The 17,924-nt window shown below is 53.8% G+C and overlaps 1 long non-coding RNA gene across 1 annotated transcript; it reads left to right on the top strand.

Annotated features, from left to right (window-relative positions):
• Nucleotides 1–9,823: 9,823 nt before the first annotated feature.
• LOC144379822 (uncharacterized) lies at nt 9,824–17,688 on the top strand. The gene is made up of 2 exons (XR_013443234.1): nt 9,824–16,405; nt 17,375–17,688. It is a non-coding gene; the product is annotated as an uncharacterized LOC144379822 (long non-coding RNA).
• Nucleotides 17,689–17,924: the final 236 nt, after the last annotated feature.

Genomic DNA, 17,924 nt, shown 5'->3' on the forward strand with positions numbered 1-17,924 from the left:
GGTGTCGGTGGGGGTGGGGTTTAGGGGTGGGAGGTGACAAGGGTCAAGAGGCGGCTCCGGGCGACATGGAGATGGGTGCTGGGGGCGAGCCGAAGGGCAGGCGGGGGTCCCTGCCAGTTCGCAGTGCTTGCTAATTCCACGCGCTGAGCCCCGCGGAGCCCCCCCCGCCCCACCCCGGAACGAAGCAAGTTTCCCTTTGATCACGGGGGGGGGGGCGGCGACTGGAGACTCGCCTGGCTTCCGCCTTCGCGGGGCCCGTCCCGGCGCCAGCGCGCGCTGCCTGCAGCCCCTTGCGGCCGCCTGGGCCCACCTGCCGCCACCTGCCGCCACCTGCCGCCACCTGCGCGCCTGGCGCCCGTGACCCCTCCCGGGCCCGCCGCCGGGGTGGAGGCCCCCAGGGTGTGTGTGTCCTGCCGTCACTGCGCCAGCCCCCCCCCCCCCCCCCCGCGGTGGCTCTGGGCCCTCGTGGGATGCTGGTGGCAGCTCCAGGTTTCTTTCAGGATCCACTCGCCCTCTGTTTCGGAAGGTAGAGTGGGGTTAACAAAACGTTTAAGTTTCTTCGGGGATCTCAGTAAGACTCTGGCAGGAAGTAGGCGCGTTCTGGTTCCTGTTCTCTGTTTTCCAATTGCGACAACGTGAGAATCAACAACATGTGTGCAGTTGAGCTCTGCACCCGTGGCAGGCGCGTGAGGTGGCTAGGCTGTCTGCTGAGGGCTGTGCGCATGGTTCGGGGGGGCCTCTGGCTGACCCAGCAAGGGACACCCACACTGGGCCAGAAAGAGTTTTTCAGAGGAAGGAGAGTGTAGGGAGCACCCTATGTAACACCTGTGGTTATTTGAGATTTTAACTCACGGGGGTCAGAGGGACATTTTACAGACCATGGCCCACAAGTCGGGGGGTGGCTTGGGACGACAGGCTCCCTGGCGGGTCACTTGTGGGTGGTGGCAGGGCCCCCTCGGACATTACTACCTGGTGCCCGGAGCTGGGGAACCTTGAACAGAGCAGCCCTTCTTGAAGGGTGGCCCAGGTGACCTGCCGGAGGCCGTCAGGCTGATAACATGTTTCTACCAGACAAGGAAAAGGGCCCATCAATAGTTTTAAGTGGAATAAACAAAAAGCTGAAGGGAAGGAATCTAGTTAAAAATTACCATACAATGTTGGTTAGCAAGAACTCTCAAGAATTTAGCTATTCTGAAATGACTACTTTCAGTAATCGGAGTCGAACAAAATCTGTTTGGTTCAGATCCACTTTGAAAATCTTTCTAATGTATCACACTTCTGCCCAAAGATGAGAAAGTTTAAGACAAGATGCTTGCTCTGTGATTTGACATTGGATCGCTGCTCGGTGGTTTGTGAAGGTCGGGTCTTGCTGCCAAGTCCGCGGAGACAGTGACCGCACAGTGGTGGGGGATGTCGTGGGAAGTGGAACCGGCAGCAGCCTGCTCTGTGATTTTCTTGCCACCTGAACTTTTTTAAATGTTAGTCGGATCGTGTGGTCACCAGGAGTCCGGTCAGTCAGTTCCACCTCTGGGTTGTGCATGCTGTCCTTTTCAGCTGCAGCCCACGCCCTCCCTTCTCCCTCCCGAAGCCCTTGGCACCACTCATCTTGTTTCCCAGTTTCTATAATTTCATCATTTCGAGAATGCTGTATAAACAGAATCATGCGATATGCAACCTTTTTTGATCGGCTTTTTTCACTAAGTACAATTCTCTTGAGATCTGCTCAGTTGAGTATATGTTTTTTTTTTATTCCTGAGCAGTGTTTCGTGGTACAGAGGCACCACCATTCTGGGTTTTTGTTTTGTTTTGTTTTAACCGTTCACTCTTTGAAGGGCACATGGATCGTTGCCAGTTTTTGGTTATTGTGAATAAAATTGTGTTGAACATCCACGTATGGGTTTTTGTGTGAGCATAGCTTTCATTTCTTTGGGAAGGAATGCCCTACAGTACAGTAAGGTAAGCACATGTTTAATTTTATAAAAAACTGCCTTCCTCTTTTCTAGAAGGGCTGCACTATTTTGCATCCCACCAGCAAGGTGGGAGTGACCCAGGATGTGCACAACCTTGACAGCGTTTGGCACCATTGCTAGTTTTTATTTTAGCTGTTCTATCATGAGATGTATGGTGACATTGTGATTTTAATTTGCATTTCCCTCATGGAAAATGACGTTGAAGATTTTCATGCATGCATCTGCCATCTGTCCATCCTTACAGTGAGCAGCCGGTTCGTGTCTTTGCCCGTGTTCTAATTGGGCATTTGGTCTCGAAAATTCCTTCTGTGTTCTAGACATTGGTCCCAGTGGTTGGCACTCATCTTATGAATAAAACCTTGTTTTCCTTCTTTTATTTTCCTTCATTTATATGTCTTCCATCTTCTCCTCAGGGTTTTTGGTAGAGAGAAAGTTTTTCATTTTGACAAGATCAGTTTACTAATTTTCCCTTTCATGGATTGTGATGGACCTCTCTGCCTAGCCTGAGGTCCTGGAGATTTTTCTCCGGTTTCTTTTTTTCTATGTATTATAGTGTTGCATCTTAGACCTAAGTCTGTGGTCCATTTTGAGTTAACTTTTGTATAAAGTGTGAGGTGTAGGTTGAGGGCTTTTCATTTTGCTTTGGTTTATTATTGCCTAGGAGTATCCTGTTGTCCTGGGCGGGCTGTTGTTGAACAAAAGATCACTTCTCACTTGAGTTGCTTTGCTCCTTTGTCAGAAATCATTTCCACATATTTGTGTGGGTCTAGTTCTGGGTTCTGCGTTCTGTTCCACCCATCCAGGTATTTGTCCCTCCACCAGTACCACACTGGCTTGATTACCTTAGCGGTACAATAAACCTTGACATTGGGTAGAGTGGGTCCTCTTACTTTGTTTTTCTTATTAAAATCGTCGTGACCCCTCCAAGTCCTGCGCCTTTCCGCACAAGGGTTAGAATGGCCTTGTTTATGTCTACAAAAGTTTCAATGGGATTTTGATTTCCTTTTAAATTAATTCACATTCCTTAAGAGTGAAGGGGTTAACATTTTCCAGAATAAAAGAGGGAAAATGAGGTTTTATTCATAAGTGATATTAACCAAATTGCATGCTTAGTTTTATAGTAGAGACAAATATAAAAGATATACCAAAAGGCAAGTCATAAAGGGGAAAGAACATGGGAAGATGGGCTAAGAGCACAGACGAGGACAGAGGTGGGGAATAGGGTTTCTCAGTGTCTGACGGCCTAGTTCGTACTACACCCCCATACTTGCACACACACACCCCACCTGTTCACACCTGGAGTCCATGTGGGTGATGTTGGGGGCACTGCTCCTGACACCTTTGTCCTCAGGAGGTTAAAGCAGCATTCTGCACAATTAGAACAACCACTCTGTTCCCCAAGTGTTATTTTATTTTTTATTGCTTTATTAAGCAGGCTCCATGCAACGTGGGGCTTGAACTCACGACCCTGAGATCAAGACCTGAGCCGAGATCAAGAGTCAGACCCTTAACCATCTGAGCCATCTAGGTGCACCCCAAATGTTATTTTAAATAAGGTTTAATCTTCTGAATTTCTCAACCCAGGGATTTATTTTTATAGGACACTGTTCTTTCATAATACGTGTATTTTCAGGACATATATAAAATCCATTAAAAGCCCTAGTTACTCTCCCCCTGCCCTTAGACAGATTTGTTTTCTAAAAGGACACAGACAGACAGAGTAATGGTGCCCTTAGGGCCCTGGAGGAAGGCTGCACATCCCGATGGGGAAGCCTGGCCATATGCCTTCTCCGCAACCCCTCAGCTACCCGTTGAGTCCAGCAGTGTCCTGTCCCCGATTTACACGCAAGAAGCCCGAGTTGTCGGGGGGAGCAGGCCTGTCGAGTGACATGTGTAAGGTCTGAGAACACATGTCCCGAATCTCTGGTCCTTTCAGGCCCCCCAGAACTCATCTTCACAAGTCAGAAGCCCCCGGATCAGGGGATAGAGCTGCCCTCACACTTCCCAGCCACCCCTGAGTGGTGCCCCCAGGCCCAGGAGCAGGATCCTCCCTTGTCCCTGGAAGGCCACATGAGCCCCTGGGGAGTGCTCAGGAACCAGGGGCCTTTGCCAAACAGCTCCTCTTGGAAGGAAAGAATTACACAGGAAAACAGTCAGATTTTTCACCTGCAGGAACTTGAGAACATCTCTCTTGATGGTGATATGACACACCACATTAGGACGGACACTGGCTTTGAGAAGGGGTCAGTGGCTAAAGATGGTTAGAAGGACGGTGGCGCCTTCCAGAGCGTGAGGGAGGTTTCTCTGAGGCCTGAAGCTGCAGCCTTCTTACAGGAAATGAGTTTCTGCTCGGAGCCCCTTGGCTGTTTTTCTTGAGGGTGACATGCTTTTCCTTGGTACGTATTGCAAATTCGAAAACAAAAATAGTTGCAAGAGCTGTTTAGTACATTGTATTAAATGCAGTGGTTTTTAACAGCATGCGGATTTTGACTATGTGGTAACGAAGGCTTGGATTTGGTTTATATCTCCCCAGTTTTAAAACCATCTAGTGATGGTTGTGTAGTGATGATGCTTCGTTTGCAAGCAGACGTGACTTGGTTGTACTTGCACGCTGGGTTTTGTTTTGATCGGTGGTCAACATTCAGTGCCAACCCTCTTGACGTTTTGTGCACTCTGGGCGCTCCGCTGCTGGGGCCCACGCTCGCTCATGGAGCCACGTCCCACCCTGCAGCCTGGGGCCCGCGGGGGACAGAGCTGTGGCCCACAGCTGTGCTGCCCACTCGGGGACCTGGCTCCCCGTCTCCAGCACCCCGCGGCTCCCCATGTCTCCAGCACCCCGCGGCTCCCCGTTTCCCCCACCCCGCGGCTCCCCGTGTCTCCACCACCCCGCGGCTCCCTGTGTCTCCACCACCCCGTGTCTCCACCACCCCGCGGCTCCCCGTGTCTCCACCACCCCGTGTCTCCAGCACCCCGCGGCTCCCCGTTTCCCCCACCCCGCGGCTCCCCGTGTCTCCACCACCCCGCGGCTCCACCACCCCACGGCTCCAGCGCCCCGCAGCTCCCGGCTGGAAGCAGCAGGGCAGTGACTTCTGAGAGTGGGGCTCGCTGAGACATGGCCCTACTGGTGTGATGTGCCTTCCTGCAGTGATGTTTTCGGAAATTCAGAGAATGACTCCTCTGTATTGCAGTTAAATCGGGCGAGGGTTTGGTTTTTGTCAGAGGCGGTGGTGAGCACGGTGGCCCCAGTGTTGTAAGTAGGGGGAGGGCCCCCGATGGCCTGGCCCACCGCTGGATAGCGCAGGTGGCGTCCCTGCCTCGTGGGGTCGGGGTCGTGGGACCCCCCCGCCCCAGGGCACCGGCCTGGCCACATCCCGCCCTCCCCTCCAGTTAGGAGTGTCATACAGCACAGCTCCGTCCGCAAAGACCATGCGGACACAGGAGGCCACCTCCCCACCAAGCGCCAGCCTAAAGAGACGGGAAGAAAGACTCACTCGGATGTAACCCTTCCTTCCAGAGTCTGATCTGGAAACCTAGAGGCAAAACGCACACAGACAAACCTCCCTGCATCTGTTTAGGTGGCTAGTGGGGGGCACGAGGGGCGTGGTGGCGGGCTAGCCAGCTCCCCACCAAAGCGTCTGGCACGGCCGGCCAGCCCGACGCCGTGTCTTCTCACGAGGCTGCGGGACAGGACTGGCGCCTGTTTGCCCTGGGGTGGTCTGCCAACCACCTGCATCGTTTCATCTGGAATTCTTATTAAATGCAGAGTCCTAGGCCCCCATTTCTGGCACACGAACCACAGTCTTGGGGATCGGGCACGGGAATATGTATTTTAATGAGCTCCCAAGTAAACTCCGAGGACCCCTGCTCTAAGTGGAAGAGGGGATGGGTGACACCTGCCAGAGTGTGTGTCATGTCTACACAGGGCTATCCTGTGCACGCACGTGCTCACAAACATGCATTTGAATAAGGTCAAAATCTGTGCGTTTCGCTGATAAAATGACTTTATGTTAGAAGGAGTGACTCATGGAAGATAAAATTCTATACTTTTATACTTTTATTTGTATCGTTATGTTTGTTGCTCTTTCCACATTCAGAGAACAGCATCGTCGTTCTGCCTGGTAAGTGAGCATCTTTGACAACGATGCTCGTATCCTTCGTCCATATTCTCCCGTATCGTTGAAACCTAACATTTTTGCTAAACTTGCTACGGAAACAAACAGTACAGAGCAAGGTTGCAGGCTTCCCAAATACGGCAAATGCATGATTAGTTTTTTAAAATCCATTGACTGTGATGTGCGGAATGCTCCGCTCTGGGATTCTAGGTACACCAAGGTAAAGTGGGTGTAGCTCTTGCCTGAAGGGCCCCTCCGTGTTATTAGGGGCCTTAGAAGCGCACAGACAGGTTTCCCTCGGCAAAACGTCTGCTCAAGGCCCCGCGCTGCATGCAGACAACTATGCAGTGGGGGGACCACCCCGCGGGGGGAAGGAGATGAGGTAGTGCTGTGCAGGGAGGTGGGCTCTTCCCTGGACCCGGTGCACTCCCCAGGCCTCCCCCCTCCCCCAGCAGCCCCGCCCGCTCCCTGTGGCCCCCTGTCCTGCTTCCTTACAAGCCTGCTCGTTCCCAGGTTGTCTGTCTCCAAGATGCCCACCTTCCCTGCTCAGCTTTTAGCAATAGTGGCTCTGATCTCTGTTTTGGGAGCATTTTGCTTACAAGGTGCTTAAATGTTCCATCATGCATGTGTGTTCTGGGAAACTTAAAATATGGTTTACGTGCCTTGGTGTCATCGACATAGAGTGTGGGGCTCGTATCTGTTGCATCCACAGATGGATGAGTTCTGCTGAACCTAATCATCATCGTTCAGCTGATGCACAGCAGGGTCTGGACTTTACAGAAGGATACGCCCGAGTCTGTTCTTTATCAGTTCGAAGAATGTGGGACATGATTTATTCGGCTTACTGTGCTGCCGTAGAAGATCAGATAAATTAAAGCAGGAATTTAATAAAATAAATATGATGCTTATATTTTAGGACCTAGGTTTCTGTTTGTGTCTGTGTGTGTGTGCGTGTGCGTGTGTGGGGGGCTGCTGTGGGGGTGCTCTGGTTGTTTTTATTCTGGTTCTTGTGGTGTCTGAAAATGTAATAACCTTGGAATAGAGGAGACCAAGGATTTATGAAGTGTGAACACCAGCCGCACTTGTCTTCCCAGAAATATAAAGAGGATAAATCAAATGTCAGAGGCAGGCAGAATGCATCTGCAGCTTCCATACATCATGTTATATTGCTCTCTGAAAGGTGGTATCGTCCCAAAAGGAAGATGATGATTCTTTTATTCTGTCGTTATTTCTGTATGTCAGGACTTACTTTGGAAGAGAGAGGGATTTAAACCAGATATTGAAAGCTGACCTTATTCATTCCTGACTGGTGGTAGGGAATTGTCTTGTGAAGGGAGACGGAAGTGCGCAGACCTGGCAGAAAACTTCCTGAAAATGCAGGGAAATGTCACGGTTAAAGCACGTTAGGTAACAGCCCTAACGCTAAATGGAAATATAAATATAAATGTACAAATGTACGTTTACAGAGGGTTAGCAACACCTGGGTAAAGTGTGCTGCAGGGAAAGTACATTTTAATGTGAAGGTAGATTAAAACTTGGACAAAATTTCAAACCAGTCCAAAAAAAAAAAACCCAATTAAATTCGCTCGTGCAGATAGAGAAGGTCCCAGGTGGTGGTTTCGTGAGGATTGCTGTGACCCAATGATCTCAGAGCCTAAATCTCTGAGACTGAACTTCACTTGCTTTCATGACATGGGCTCAGACAGGAATTTGAAAAATGTACCCTGGACTCAACCCACAGGGCTCGCCCCTGACCTCCTTCAGTGAGTGACACTTCATGACCATGACACCTGTCATCAGGTGGGAGCCTGGAGGGTGGCTGCTCTGGGCTCCAAATCCCAGTATCTCCCCTTCCTCTTCTTAGTGTCATCTTCCTGGTCACTTGCTCTGGAGTACTCTGCACAGACCAAGCATGGATTTCATGATGAATCACGGGCATTTGGTAGTGTCTGGTGGAGGCCTAGGGAAGGCAGACGTGACAATGTGCAGAGGGAAAAGCAGGTGAAGCCCAGGCCCCACACGGTGCCCGTAGGCTTCAGGAAAGAAGGAAAAACACCAAGCCGAGGTCTTAGTGCAGCTAAGTGCAGTGGGCCTGACTCGTGCATAGATGGTCCCTACTGAGTTTCCAGCCCAGGGAGCCGGGCTGCCCTCCACCTGGAGGCCAGTCAGCTGCGCCAGGGACTGCTTGGATTGACCTGGTCTCAAGTGTTTCTATTTAACAACATTTGGACAAACGTTTATGAAAGTATAATCTCTAAATTAGCACCTTGAACAGGTAATTAATTCAAGTATAACACCCCCCCCCCAAATCTACTAGTGAATTGTTTCTACATGTTGTAACCCAGACCTGTTGTAGCCAGTGATGGGTGAGCTGAGCACAGGTGCATGCTTCCTTGACCCCGGGTCCTCCCCGCCTTCTGAAGGGCAGAGTCCCCGACTCCATGCTGGATCCCCTTGTCGGCCTCATAGGAGTCTGCGTTTGCCCTTGACCACGGCTTCACACAGCGCGTGTGGGGCAGGCGGCTGCCCCTGGGCCCCCGGCCACGGGCTCTGCGTCCAGCACCAGGGCATCCACAGCTTGTCCCCGTGCAACCAAGCATCGCAGGTTTCAGTCTGGAGCTGAGGGCAGGGACCTGGGACAGCCCAGCCATCTACCCACACTTCCTGTCTGCAGGGTCCTCGGTTCCTTCTGAGCAAGGGCTTCCATGTTCAGGGGGGACTCTGCCCCTAGAGGAGCCTTCAGGGCCCCGGGTCTTCAGCTCTCCTCTTGGGGCCCCAGGCTGGACGGACCTCGGCGGCTCCGTCCAGCTCTGCCGGTCCTGCCGGCCACTCCCACCCCTTGGGCTTCCCCGTGGTTCACGTGTGGCTCCCGTTGGGCGTGATGCCACAAACCAAGGACGGGTCTCCAAGCACGGACGTGCTGCTCGTGAGTGTGTGTGTGCGTGGGCAGGTGAGCACATGTGCTTGGTTGGGGTAGAGGGGCTAGCTTCATGGTTACTTCCGTTTGCTCCCAGTCACTTAACGGGAATTTACTGAGCACCTACTATGTACCGGTCACTGCCGTGGTGCTGGGGACAGAGCAGTGCACAAACTAAGGGCCCCACCTTTGTTGTAGGGCCGTTACACCTGCTCCAGCTGAGGACAGAGGTCTGGCACGGGCTTCTCTTTCCTGTGTGTACCCTGTCTCACTCTGTAAGGGGTTTGAGGCAGACGTAGATTAGGTTAGGTCTGAGGACTGCCCCCTCAAAGCGACAGGCTGGAGAACACGTGCAGATGTCGTCCTAGCGTCCTAGAACTCGGAAGAGGGAGAGAGAGAGCATGCACGTGTGCAGGGGCGTGCACACACTTGTGTGGGTGTGATAGAGCCCGGCTCCTTTTGCCCTGCTCCCTCGCTGCTCCTTCTGGTGCCGAGCAGACACTCCAGGAGTGAGTTTTCATAGCACCTCGTCTTGGACTTGGCCTCTGGCTTCAGGAAACCAGCTGTCACAGTCTGACAGGACGTGGGCGGCTTTGCTTAATCCTTGTGGGGAATGCTTGTGTCGTAGAGCTGCTGCGTGTGCAGAGCCGGCACTCTCCGAAGCAGAGTGCTCTCACCGGCTGCTGGGCCCCGAGCCAGCCTCCTCCAGCCCCTCGCTTCCCCAGAAGGACGGCAGGTGGGGCTCCGAGAGGCCAGCTGACCCATCCAAGGCTGCCTCGCGGCCGGAGGCAGATGGGACGGGAATCCAGGTTTGCCGCCCCATGCCCATTTTCTCCCACTCCGTCATGCCCTTTTGCTCTTTTAGGTCGGTTCTACTCTGTCTTTAGATGTTACCACGCCTTGTTTAAATTCTGCAAAGGGGGTCAAATAAGAAATGCTGTGATTTGTAAGGAGTATGAAGGGTTGAGACACGTTATTATAGTATTATAGCGGTGCGTTGGGTAAGCACTGGGTATCCTATAAAAGGGCCATCCTGGACAATCTTGATTTTGATGGAGCAAGAAAATCATAAGGCCTCAGCTTAGTAGTCCTAAATCAGTGCCTTCTGAAAGGATATTGATCTTTTTAAGCCCTAAATATACCATTTAGAAACCAGATGCCCAGCAGAGCCCGCATGGAAAGCTCAAGTTCAGGATGTAAGCTTTCGGCAGTCTCGTGTTCATAATGTGCTTGTTGTACCTTCGGCGTTTGTTATATAATTACTCATTTAAATGCCATTCTCAGTAAGATTTAAAAGGGACTTCATTGCATGACGTATTCCTGCAAGGCTTCGGTCTTTACTGTTGCTCCGCGGTGGTTTTCATGTGGAGGGGTGTGAGGAACTGCCGCTGACGTCTTTTGCACCACGAGAGCAGATGCTGTAAGGCGTGGAGTGGGGGAGAGGTGCCCCCTCTGGCCTTTGGACGGAGCTCTTTTCCTTAATAAATGCAAGATTCAACGCATCGAGAAATCCTTTCTTAGAAGAAATGAAGTGCCTTGTCCGGGTCCCCCGGTCAGTTCAGGGCCGAGTGGAGCTGGAACGCTGGAGATGGTCTTCCGTGAGGTTGCCGCTTGCGACCTGGGGTCCCCCGACCTCTCCCGGCCTCCGAGCTGCATCATCTGTAAGATGAGTCCACAGAGCGAGGAGAGGATGAAGAAGCGATGCTCTGAAATGTGCAGATAGTGCCCAGCTCGTGGTAACCCCGTCGCATGGGCTTCCTGACACCAAACCCACAGCCCCTGCCTACCATGACCTCCCGCTCTGCTGGTACCCGTCCCCCTCCCCTTTCTGTAAATATAATTATCACCCTTTCCCTTGTGTCTCAAGAAGTGCAGACTCACCCCCGGGGGGAGCGGCAGGGCCCACGGGAAGCCTCCGACCGTGTCTCCGGTGGGACCGTGATGGGCTGATGACCACGCGGAGCATTGTTTTCCCTGATTGGAATCTGGAAGGTTCTGTAAAGAAGTCACCCAGTACCATGCTGCGCGCCTGGTGAGACCTGCTGTCTCCCGTGGGGCCACGTGGATAGGGGTTGGGGATTTGAATCTGGACAGTTTAGATCAACAGTTCTGGGATTCAGGTGTTTTCTGTGTTTTCAGAAAGAAACAGGTTTGGTTTAGTTAAGACTCAAATGATACTCTTTGGGCCCCAGGCCACTTAGAAACCTATGGCCGGAGCCGACGCATTTCCTCCCTGCGCGTAACCATCAGGAGCCGTCACGCCCCGTGTCAGGGATTTATGAGTTGTTCTGGAGGTGGGTGGAAATATGCTCTGAGTCGAAGGCACATTGTTTTGTCCTTTGATCACTAGCTCTGGCCCCGAGCCGTGCGCAGAGCCTGTGCGTTTCTTCTCACTGCCACGGACTGTGCGCTGAGTCATGTGGCCCTCGTGGACCTGTGGTCATGGCGTAGGTGAGCCTAATTACCAGAGCTGGTGTTCTGAGCTGAGTGGCGTGCACATACCTACCGGGGAGATGCCATCCGCATGAGTCCCTGCCACGGCTCACGGGGGAGATGCCGTGGAAGACAACCCGTGGGCTGGTCACAGGAGGCCCCTGCTGGGGTTTGTTACCCTCGACCGACGGTTCCTATCTTCAGGTGCTTGTCAAATATTAACCAGCTGTTTCCACAACACCTGCAGGAAGTCACATTTCCCATCCCAGGTTCACGGATACGGAGGAATGCGCGCCCAAACCCTCTGAGCAAGGCAGGAGCGCGTCTACAAGAAAGGGCATGCCCTGGCCACCCCCTGTTACGCTCCAGGTACTTCCGCTCTGAAGCCGCCTGCCCACCTCGTTCCAGCTGCCGGGCCCCTGGCGTGGGCAGCTTGTGCCCGGCCTACCCTTTGGAGCCTCCCGGGGCCGGTGGGACGCAGCATTCCCTCGAGGTGACCGAGTCGGTCACCAGGACCGCCAGGTCTCCAGACCCCCCGCCCGCCGAGGGAAGGGTGTGCCCAGTGCGCCTGAGCGGAGTCTCTCCCCACACATCAGAAAGGCCGGTCTCGACGTGACTTCGGGCCTGGCGGGCCGGGTGCTAGGAGCGAGGCCAGCGTCCTATGACTTGTTGATACTCGGAGAGGTGTTTCTGTCCCTGTAAGGGCTGCAGAATGTTAACATCTTACCCAGTCATAGGATCGTGAATGTGTGAGCAGACAGCTGGGAAGGTGGACGAGCTGCCCTGTCGTCTGCCTCTTCCTCCTCCAGCAGAGCACTCTGTGGCAGGGAGGCCGGCGCCCCAGGCTGCGTCCTCACGCTCACTGCGGCCCTGCTCTGACGGTGCTTCACCTACCAGCCGACCCGGGAGCAGCAACCTCCAGGGACTGCCAGCACATGTCCGCAAGCACGTTTTTCTGCAATTCCATAACTTCCCTTTCAGGTGGTTTCCGACGACGTTGGGGCAGGGCTCTTGCGAGCTGGAGACCACCTTCGGTCTGATAAGCCTGAGGGAACAGGCGTGGCGACGACGAGCGTGGGGGTATAATCTGACGCCTTAAGGCGGAATTGTCCGTACCCCCAGATCCAGCAGCCGGCTCTTCTCAGACGCTCCTGGGGGGTCTGGATGGAGCTGGGTTTTCCGTCGATGTCGTCAGGGCCACGGCTGCTGCCGAGTCCTGGACACCAGGGAGGCCAGCCTGCAGCTACCGCTCCGGACGGCCCTGCTCACCTCCGCCGGGCTGCCTCTTAGGCTCGCAGACCGGGGGCTGAGAAACTGCAGATGTTCATTCTCGAAGGTCTAGACGCCCCAGGCCCAAGATCAAGGTGCTGGCAGATTCGGCGTCTGGGGCGGACCCTCGTGTGGGTTCATGGATGGTGTCTTTTTGCTGTGACGTCCCCTGGAGAAGGGGCTGGGAGCCGGGGGGGGTCTCTCCTGAGGGCACGAGTCCTGCCCTCGTGACCTCCCATAGGCCCCCGTCCTGCTGCCATCACGCAGGGTCAGTGCTTCAACGTAGGAATCGGGGAGGGGGAGGCACAGACACTCGTCTGTTCCCCAGGCTTTCTGGGAACTCAGCCTCTGCGGAGCCTGCTCGTCCCCGACCCGGCCTAGACTCGGTCTAGAAATGGATGAAGGCTCACTCACGTGGCAGCGTCAGTCGTCTCAGCTGAGATGACTCATCTGCTGCAGGATGGTCCTGACCACAGCCGATTCGTGGTGTTCCGTCTCCTTCCTGTCACACTCGGACTCCACTCACAGCCTCCCTTACCTCAGGGCCTTTGCACACGCTGTGCCCGCCGCCCTCCGCCTCCTCCCTTCTAAAAGCTCCTGCTTCGGAGTCTGCGGCAGCTCTGCCCTTTGCCCTGTGTGTTAGTTCCCTGCCGTAGCAGAGGGCCACAGACTGGATGAGTGCCAACAGAAATACATTCACCCCAGTTCTGGGCCCCAAGTCCAAAATCAAGGTGTGGGCAGGGCTATGCACCCTCTGAAGTTTCCAGGGGAGGGTCCTTCTTCGCCTTGCAGCTTCAGGTGGCCGCCACTGTTCCTCGGGGTCCCCTTGCTTGTAGACCTGCTGTGTCTCTGTCCGCACCAGTCATTGGAGTAGGGCCCACCCTAGCCCCCTATGTTCTCCTCTTAACTTCATTGCACCTGCAAATAACTTATTCCTAATCAGGTCACAGGCACTGGGGGTTAGGCTGTGCACAGACGTTTTGGGGGACAAAATACAGCCCCTAACCATGGGAAGGGCCCTTGACCTCCAGGGTCAGGGTCATGCGCCCCTCCCAGCACAGTTATTATGCTCCATTTTACACGTGTGTTCTGGCTGAGCTCCCATACCTGCCTCTAAGTACGTGAAAACGGAGAGCGTATTTATATGGGCAAAGAGTAAGGAGTCAGGAGAGATGTTATGCAGTCTCCGTGGGGGGAAGTCAGGTGGAGAAGCTTTTAAATTGTTACCATTACTGTGTTTTCTAGCTGCTTCTGAGATAGTGAATTTTAAAAACGGTCTTCAAAGCAGCAAAACAGCATGGTGGTATTTGGCTGTCACTGCCCCCAGATCTGAACTTCCATGGGAGACCGCATGTGAGCCCCCTGCGCAGGGGGAGGCGGTGGCTAGGTGTGTGTGTGTGTGTGTGGTCTGCGGACCCCGCGGGCCCAGGAGGGGCTGCTGTCTGAGTGCTTCTCCTGGAGCCAGAGTGAGTCATCAGCTGGGAGAGGAAGTGGAAGGAGGTCTGGAGCACTGGGGAGCTTCCCTCGCATGACATCAAATGGGAGAACACGGCGGGAGGGTGGGGGTGTCACTGGACCGTCCCGAGACCCGCCTGCTGTGGAAACTCAAAGTCAGCCCAGTGAGCCTGCCTCCCGGTCCCCGCCTCCTTCCTCCTTGGGACAGTCTGTCCACGCGCACACCAGCGTCCACCGTTCCTGTTCCGTTCCATCTGTCCACGCACACCAGCGTCCACGCACCTAGTTCCCGTCCCCGTCATGCTACTTCTTGAAGTACTTACAACTGAATTGCTTGAACCTCCGCTTCCCACCTAGGTTCCTGAAAGCTTTCCCCTGGCTAATGAACGCGTTACCTGTTGCTCGCCGCCGGATCCCCGGCACCTGCCGTGAGGTCTGGCCCGCCAGTGGCCTTTTGAATGCTCTTGATTTCCCTCTGTACTTAGTTTTCCACTCTTCCTGAAAAGAAACCACTGAATTCCAAATGCCTTCCCCGGTCAGGGCCCCCTCTTGTGCTGTTCCCGGTATTAATCACCAGGGGAGTCCATTACCTGCCCACTTCCCTCCCCAACCTCTGCCACAACCTCTGGGGGCTGTGGAGTCTCAACATGGGGAGTCGAGGAAAAGGAAGCAAAGTCTGGTTCCTGCCGGCGGGCCGCCAAGCAAGGGGCTGCACGAGCCGGCCGGGGGGCTGACGTCCACACCCGGGGGCACCAGTCTCAGCCAGTTAGGACGGCTTCCAAGCAGTCCGTTCATCTGCATTCCAGGTGTAACTGAATTTGTTGGTAGTCTGTGGGGAGCAGAAGCTCCCCTTGGCTGTGACAAAGCCTGGCCGCGTGCAGCACAGTCCGGAACACCTTGGTCTTCAGGATCGCGGGCGTCCCACGGAGGACGCGGCTGCGCTGAGGAGCAGCTTTGGGGCCGGCGCCGAAGCTTCTCGCCAGAGTTGGTGGGTTGAATCTGAGGGTTGGTCGTGGCGCTGTGTGCAAGGGCAGGACTCGCGGACCCTTCCCAGTGCTGTGTGGGCGCGGCCGGGCGCTGTGGAGACAGTCCACGCTTTCCCACGTCTTACACATCTCACGGTGTGGCTGTCCTGTCACCTGACTCTCCCAGCCCCCTGATCAGGTAGGTCAGGCAGGTGGGAGCCAGGCTGAGTTCAGCTGACTTGCCCAAGGTCAGATGGGCAGGTGTCTGCCCCCCCTCAATGCTGTTGTCCTCCTAAACAGCAAGCTTCTGAACTTAAGAAAGCTCTCCCTTCCTCCCATCCCTTCTTCCGTGAGATGGCTCAAAACCCTTACAACAGGGGCGCCTGGGTGGCTCAGTCGGTTGAGCGTCTGCCTTCAGCTTGGGTCATGATCCCGGGGTCCTGGGATCGAGTCCTGCATTGGGCTCTCTGCTTTGCGGGGAGCCTGCTTCTCCCTTTCCCCCTGCTCTTCTCTCTCTCTCTCTCTCTGTCAAATAAATAAAATCTTTAAAAAAAAAAAAAAAAACCCTTACAACACTCACTCTCCAGACTGCGAAGCCTTCAGACTTTCATTGGGAAACATCAAACCCGACCCTGTTTGCTCTGGGTGGACTTCGGGAAGACTGTGTGGCTTCACCGGGTTGGGTGGGGAGGCCAGCGGCTTTCTCTTCATGTTCCGTGTGCCGTGTTATCGGACACGTGTGTGGCGTGTGCCTGGAGCACCACACAGTTGTCGGGGGGCACGGAGTCCAGGAAGCTGGGGTCTCCAAGGTTAGCGGCCTTCCTGTGCAGGGGAGAGGGAAGGGGGGCTGCTCTCCAGGGAGTACCTTCTGTCTGTGGTTAGAAGTCCCAAAAAGGAAATGAGGCCGCCCCTTTGGAAATGTCACTGCCTCCGGTTTTATTACCTTTATTCAGGTTCCCCGTTCCTGAGCTACCCTGACTACACTCTGTCGGTCTAAGTTCTGCAGTTTTCCCCTCAATGTCCAGCCCACAATTCAGAGATCAGATAAGCCTCTTCTGTGCAAGTGCATAGATCCACAGTCTTTCCCTTGCTTTCCATTCCTCTAGAATCTATAGTTGGACCATCTCTGAAATACGACACACTCATGTGTGCCTGCTGGTTCCTCAGTCAACACGAGCGACTGATCCACTCCATGGCTGGGATCCCTGGGATCCGGATGTCTGGTCGCGCAGCACGTGTCCTCTGAGCATCTCCTGGGTGCCCCTGCTGGACCCCAGTGACCAGGTGCTTCCCTCGGACCCAGGACCCAAGGGAAGTGGGAACGGTAGTGCTGATAACAACCAAGTCTGTTGACCTTTAGAGTCTAGTGAAAAGCAAAAATTCCATGAATGGTTAATGGCATTTTAAAAAGATCAAGAAAGCAAAAGTTACCACCCTGCTGGGATTTTTAAATCCTGCTGCCGTAAGTTATGTTAATAGTCTTCTCTGCTGGGAATGACCCACAGATTCTGGCGGGTAGATTTTAGCAAATTCACTGGGGGCTCAGTGCTCCACCCCTCTGGCCAGAGTAGACCCCAGCCTGTCCTTCTCAGCCCCGCCACCACTGGCCTCCCACGGGGGTTCTTACTGGCCACGCCCACACTTTGGCAGGTGCACAGAGAACAGGGAAAACATTGCTCTGAAATAGCATATGTGGATAATGCACCAGAGACCAATGACAAAGTCAGCCCTCTGGCTCCCTACTGAGCATGAAGCAACTATTTATTTTTAAAAACGTTATTAGAAGAAAGTTGAACGTTTCCAGTTAAGACATGTGGAAGATAAGCTCTTTGAGGTCATAACGAACTCCCTGTTTGTCTCGTCCTTCATCCAGTGCCTTACGTAACATAAAAGCCATTCTGTAGGGACGGGAGGGGGGCGGACGTGGTAGTGAGGTGTGGTCGGGTCTGTGGCTGTTGGGTCCAGCACCTTACTGAATCCTGCAGCTGTTCTGACCTCTGTTTAAGAATGTCCCTCTGTTCTCATTAGTAAACTTGTGTATCCCCGTGCAAGTGTTTATAAGGAACAGATTCTTGTCATCTGTGTTCTTTTTCAAGGCTACTTGCTAGAGTAAGGTCTTATTTCTTTTTATTGTGCTAATTAGTAATACAGAAATGTATGATATCTTAGACCTACTCTAATGACTTTATCCACATAAGATATATTTATAATATGTTAAAAATCCCTATTTCTAACTAAAATATTTTCCTAAAGGCACAATACTCTCAAAGCTGGATTCAGTCTTCTAAATGTTACCTTCTCGGCTGTGAAATGGGAACAAAGCTTACGGGGCTGTTCCTGTAATTACATAACCTAGAAGGTGGGCTGCTGTGAGCCCCAAGGCACAGTGAAGAGCGGAAGTGGATGACCAATTCCCCACGTCACCTCTGACCCTGCACCGCGGCACCCAGCCTCCCCGTCCACTCGGCGCTCCCAGGATCCCCACGTTCTGGGAGGCTTGGGTCTGGGCGATGTCTAGGACCTTCTCTGTCTCACAATAAATTTGCCCTCCTGCCTGTAAAAATGCACTGGGCGAGTATCTGAAGGCTGTTCTGAAGCCAGAAGCGGCTGTGTCTTGCAGCTCCTGTTGGCGGACTTCTGCTTTCTCGCTGCCCCATTCAGCAGTCTTGAGCCAGCCCCAGTTGCCTAACTTCCTGTGTCGGGCTGGTCCCTGGGGGGGCCTGAGCTCTCGCTTCGGGATCCTGGTGTGGCATCACTCCCGGGCTTCTCCAGGGCGGTGGTGTTCTTACCACCTCCTCTTCCC

This window comes from Halichoerus grypus, chromosome 13, assembly GCF_964656455.1.
Source record: "Halichoerus grypus chromosome 13, mHalGry1.hap1.1, whole genome shotgun sequence".
NCBI classification, from domain to species: Eukaryota; Metazoa; Chordata; class Mammalia; order Carnivora; family Phocidae; genus Halichoerus; species Halichoerus grypus.